Genomic DNA, 5,970 nt, shown 5'->3' with positions numbered 1-5,970 from the left:
CTGAATGTTTGTGCCACCGGATGGGCTTTTTTCCTTCTACCTTGCTCACTTGGGTCAGGCAGTGGTTTTGACATAAAAGCCTAAGGGAGAGGAAATCAGAGGGGGAGATGAACCATGAGAGACTATGGACTCTGAGAAACAAACTGAGGGTTCTAGAGGGGAGGGGGGTGGGGGGATGGGTTAGCCCGGTGATGGGCATTAAAGAGGGCACGTACTGCATGGAGCACTGGGTGTTATATGCAAACAATGAATCATGGAACACTACATCAAAAACTAATGATGTAATGTATGGGGATTAACATAACATAATAAGAAAGAATTTAAAATAAATAAAATAAAATCTTTTTAAAAAATAGTAAAAAAAAAAAAAAAAGCCTAAGGGAGAAATTTACAGGCTTGTACATCCGAGCTGGTGAAAGACTGGTTATTTTGCAGGTTCAGCTCCCTGAGAAGATGTTATAGTTCAGGACTCCTCTACCTTCTCCCAGCATCTGACACTCCTGGGGCCATCAAGGAGAGGACAGATGGACTCTGGGGGCAGGAGTAAGTGTGGACAAAGGGCAGATGGATGGGGGTAGAGGTAGAGGTAGGAGATAAGAGATAGAGCTTGAAAAGGGGAGAGAGGGCTACCCTTGCAGTCTTTGAGATCACCAAGCATGTTCATAGTACGCTGGAATGTATGGCTTAAACCAGAGGAAATAGCCATTTCATACACTTTCAGATTCCCGGGGTGGTGGGGTCACCTGCTCCCTCTCTTCCATGATATAGGTTGAATTCTGGGGCTACGTTCAGTTGTCAAAAAAATGTACAAACACTCACCCATTTTTCTATCAATTTAGTTTTATAAATCAAAATTCTGTGTTTTCTGAAGTGTTGAAGATACTATTGTGGGGAGACCGAATGCGTTGCCAGTAATGCTTGCCACCTGGAGAGCTATAGCATTCACAAAGGAATCCTGTGATTTCATACTTTCATTTAATCCTACTACCAGGCTGTGAGGTAGGTATTAGCCGTCCCCCCAGCTGCAGCCCTCCCCTGCACACACCACTAGCTAGATGAGCAGACTGAGGTCCAGAGAGCTGCAATGACTTTCCTAACCCAGGTCACTCAGCCAGCAAGCAGCAGTATCCCTGCCTGAAAATCCAGGCTTTCTCTTCTTGATCATAATTAATCGTCCTGGGCTGTGCATAAACATCCATTTGTTTGCTTGTGTGGCCGATTTTTTAAACGTTTAATAGTGTGCCCACAGAGATCAACTTTGTGCGGTTTTCCCAGTTTTTCAGGAAGAAAAGTGCCATAAAAATCATCTTAGACCCACAAGAGGAGCTTCCCCTTTGGGGAGTGCAGGGTAAAGGAGTTACCCAGTAATGACTGAAGGTAGCTTTACTCCGAAAGTCAGGGACAGAGCGAGGGGCTCAGTTGTCCAGAGAAAGGACATGTAGGACAGCAGGCTGCCCCCTGTGGGGGCACTGGGGAGAAGGGAGGCTCTGAGCTCTGCTGCTCGGTCAATGGGCAGAATCTGACAGGGTGGCCAGGGCGTGGGAGGTAGGAGGAACATTACTGCAAGAGGAGAGCATGGAATGAAGGAAGCAGCCTCCCTCTACATTCAAGGCCAGATCTCCTCAGCACCTGCACTCTCCGCATGGCGGAACATGCACCCTGCGTTCCTGGTTCACACCCGAGGAAGGACTGGGCCGGCCTCTGTGAGCTCAGACCATCTTCCACGAGGCCAGCCCTCAGTGGGCAGAGAGCTCAGCCAGGCCAGGGCACCCGTCGGCCCTCACGAGCCCTCCGAGAGGAGGCTGGCTAGGCCAGGCATGGGGTGCCCAAGCATCCGTTCCAGCTTCAACTTGAGTGGGAAAGTGGTAGGCCTCCCAGTTTAAACCGATATTGCCAAATACTAGATTTCAGTCGTGGCTAAGCAAGTTCTGTGCGTAAAACACTGACATCATACCGGAAGAATTTACCCTGTAAAAAATATGATGCTTTTTCAGGGAGGGTTGTATGATTAGCTGATTTAGGGGAAGAGGGGTGTCAAAGACAAGGTTGTCCTTTGTGAGAACAACTAATAGAATGTGCTCACAACCCCTTATGATACATCACTGAAGACCAACTGGAAGCACTTACAGTTTTTAACGATCATGCTGTTCCTTCATTACAATGAAAACTATTTCACGTTTGCTGGGGAAGCTTACTAAACTGTCTCTTCCTCACAGGCTCCCTTTCCCCCATTTTGGGCAGGGAGCTGGGTTCTGTGACTTCATGCTCTGAGTGCTGTGGCTTTCACAGAAAGCAGAAGCGGCCCGGTGTCCAAGACTCTGTCTTCCTCAAAGCCCACACCTATGAAAGACATAAAGGAAGGTGCGTGCAGCCTGCGCCAGAGAGGGGCAACTCTCTAAGGAACGACTCCCACGAAGCGGAGCGTGGTCCTAGCTCAGGCAGAGCCTCCCCAGTCAACCAAAGAGGCTCAGGCCCCTGGCCAGCCCTGACACCGCAGAGCCCCAGAGAGAAGCGTCCAGAGGCTGCAGGGCCGTAACCATGTGGACTGTGGCTGAAGCCCGGGGCTCGTTCTGCTTACGGCTCCTGAACCTTGCTGGAAGAATGACTGCAGTTGGATTTCCTGCCAGTCTGGCAGGAGGTAAGCTCAGGGTGGGAATTTCATTTGATTAACAAAATTACATGTCTTACATACCTAAATTTGAAGATTGCAATTCATCTCCGCCATATAAGCTACCTATAAAGATACCTGTCACCCCACCAGCAAGTCACATGGTGATTCATGATGAGTAGCCCAGCTGTGTTAGTTGTAAAAGATGCAAGAATTTATTTGTGACTAGGAGAAGAGTACGTGACTGCTCGGCAGCACGGTTCAAACAGGTGCTGTGCATCAGTGACTTGAACTCTTGTTCCCTAACTTCGTAGCCACATCATTGCATTCTGTCAGCAATATGTGAAGCTAACGCCTTCAAAAGTTGACAATGGATTAGCGTAGAAAGTCTGGATCAATGATCACAATTATAATTAGAGAAGGTAGATCATTTTATCTTTGCCCTTTCCAACTAAATGCACACCTGACTTGGATTTCTTGGTGCTGGTTAAGCAGCAACAGGTGCCAGACCCTGGAGATAGACACGCCTTGCTCTGCCACTGACTAGCTCTGTGACCTCTCAGAGGCTTGATCTCTTAAAGCCTCAGTTTCTTCATCTGTAAAACATGAAGGATGCTACTAAATACCTTGTGAAGATTAGATATGTGTTCAAGCTCTTGCATCTACGCTTGGCACATGGTAAGCCTGGCATACTTGTTAGCTTTTACATGTTTTCATTGGTGTAGAAACTTATGGAGTCTTACATTTAGCAGATCAAGTTCCCAGTCAGTCATAAATGGCCTATCGCTTTCTCTGAAGAAACTAAAAGATATGTATCTATCTTATCATATAAGATAGATAGATATATATACATTTTTAAGTAGGTGCCACACCTAAAGTGGGGCTTGAATTCACGACCCTAAGATCAAGAGTGGTATACTCTACCGAGTGAGCCAGCCAGGCATCCCCTAAATATGTATGTTTATAGATAGATTCATTATTACTTGTAATTTATTGTTAACTTTTATTTTGAGTAACGTTTATTTTGAGTAACATTTGAGTAACATTAACTCATTTTTATGGTAATGCTCTATTTTGGCAAGTCATACAGGTTTTCATTTGTGAAAGTTATATAAATTTTCATTTAAATAAAATTGTTTTAATTTAAAAAAGATAAGTCCATATAAAGATTATTAGGTAAATAATTGTACAAAGATTGTACCACTAAGTCCAAAATCAGGGAGCTGCTAAGATGAACTTCTGGAAACTCAAACCAAATGCTTCCTAAGCCTGCTTTCCTTTCAAACATCCTATTATTTCAGGCTACTTTTGCTCTTTCCCCCCAGCTTTATTGAGGTATAAGTGATAAATATTGTACATATTTAGGTTGTATGACATAATTTTTTGGTGTACAACATGATACTTTAATTATGTGTACATTTTGAAGTGATTACCACAATCAAGTTAATTAACTTACCCATCACTTCACATGGGTCCCATTTTTTTGGTGCGTATAGTGAGAATAATGAAGATCAACTCTCTTAATAAATTTCAAGTATACAATACACTATTATTAACTATAACACCAGGCTGTACATTAGACCCCCAAAACATTTTCATCTTAAAACTAAAAGTCTGTACCCTTTGGTCAACATTTCCCCCACCTTGCAGCCCCTGGCAACCACCATTCTACCCTCTGGTTTTGTGAGATGGACTTTTTTAGATTTCACATTTAGTGAGATCATACAATATTTGTCTTTCTCTGTCTGACTTATTTCACTTAACATAATATCCTCAAGTTTCATCCATGTTGTCACAAATGTCAGATTTCCTTCTTTTTTATAGCTGAATAAAATTCCTAGGCAGATAGAGAGATAGCGATAGCACATTTTCTTAATCTGTTCATCCACTGATGGCACTTAGGTTGTTTCTATGTCTTGGCTATTGTGAATAATGCTGCAGTGAATATAGGAGTAGAGATATCTCTTCAATATCCTGGTTTAATTTCCTTTGCATATATACCCAGAAGTGGAATTGCGAGATCATACAGTAGTTGTATTTTTAATTATTTGAAGAACATCCACACTGTTTTCCCTAGCGGCTGCACCAATTTACCTTCCCACCAACAGTGTACCAGGGTTCCCTTTTCTTTACCCCCTCACCAACACATGTCATCTCGTCTTTTTTGTTAATAGCCATCCTACCAGGTGTGAGGCAATATCTCATGGTTTTGAGTTGTGTTTCCCCGGTAATTAATGTTGTTGAGCACCTTTTCATATACTTATTGGTCATTTGTATGCCTTCTTTGCAAAAATGCCTATTCAGGTCTTTTGCTATTTTTCAGCCAGGTTATTTGTTCTCTTGGCTATTGAGTTGCATGAGTTCTTTATACATTTTGGATATTAACCCCTTACCAGATATATGGTTTGCAAATATTCTCTCCCATTCCATAGGTTGCCTTCTCAGTTTGTTGATGGTATTCTTTGCTGCACAGTAGTTTGTTCATTTGATATAGTCCCACTGGTTTATTTTTTCTTTTGTTGTGTGTGTTTTTTGTGTCATACCCAAAAATCATTGCCGAGATCAATGCCAAGGAAATTGTCCTATATGCTTTCTTCCAGGTGTTTCATGGTTTTAGACCTTACATTTAATACTTTAATCCATTTCAAGTTAATTTTTGTATGATGTAAGATAGGGATCCAGTTTCATTCTTTTGCATGTGAATATCCAATTTTCCCAACACCATTTATTGAAAAGACTATTCTTTCCACATTGTGTATTCCTGGCACCCTTGTCCAAGATTAGTGACTTATTGCCCTTTTGAAAATTTTTTGTTAGGATTTTATAGTATCTAATGACTTGTGGTTGGAAAATGGAAGAAAAGCTTTAAAGGAAAGGAAAGGAAAAGATGCTATTTCATTAACCTCTAAAGCTGTACTTCTCAAACTTTAGCATGTACACAAATTACCTGCAGATTTTAAGATGCATATTCTGATTCAGTAGGTCTGAGGTGAAGCCCATGGATTTGAATTTCTTTCTTTATTAAGTTTTTCATTTTAATTCCAGTATAGTTAAGGATTTGAATTTCTAACAAACTCCCAGGTGATGCTGACGCTATTGGTCTGAGGACCACACTTCGAGTAACACAGGTGCTAGACGTATATGCAGAGAGAGGAGCTGTTTGATGTGCCAAGATAACTGTTATACAATTTAAAAAGATATGTTCTTGACTTTAAGATTAATCATAGTTCTTTTATATTGAAAGTTGAAAAGTTCATTTTCGCAATAAGACATAGACAAAGAAATATCTTTTCCAAATTTCATGAGGTATTGCAAAGAATATTTCTGTTTGCCTGGAAATTCTAGAACATTCAACTGAAAAA

This window comes from Leptonychotes weddellii, chromosome 8 (assembly GCF_054177405.1).
Source record: "Leptonychotes weddellii isolate Sample4059 chromosome 8, ASM5417740v2, whole genome shotgun sequence".
Taxonomy (NCBI): domain Eukaryota; kingdom Metazoa; phylum Chordata; class Mammalia; order Carnivora; family Phocidae; genus Leptonychotes; species Leptonychotes weddellii.
The sequence above is the reverse complement of the archived record's forward strand: the minus strand, read 5'-3'. Positions refer to the sequence as shown.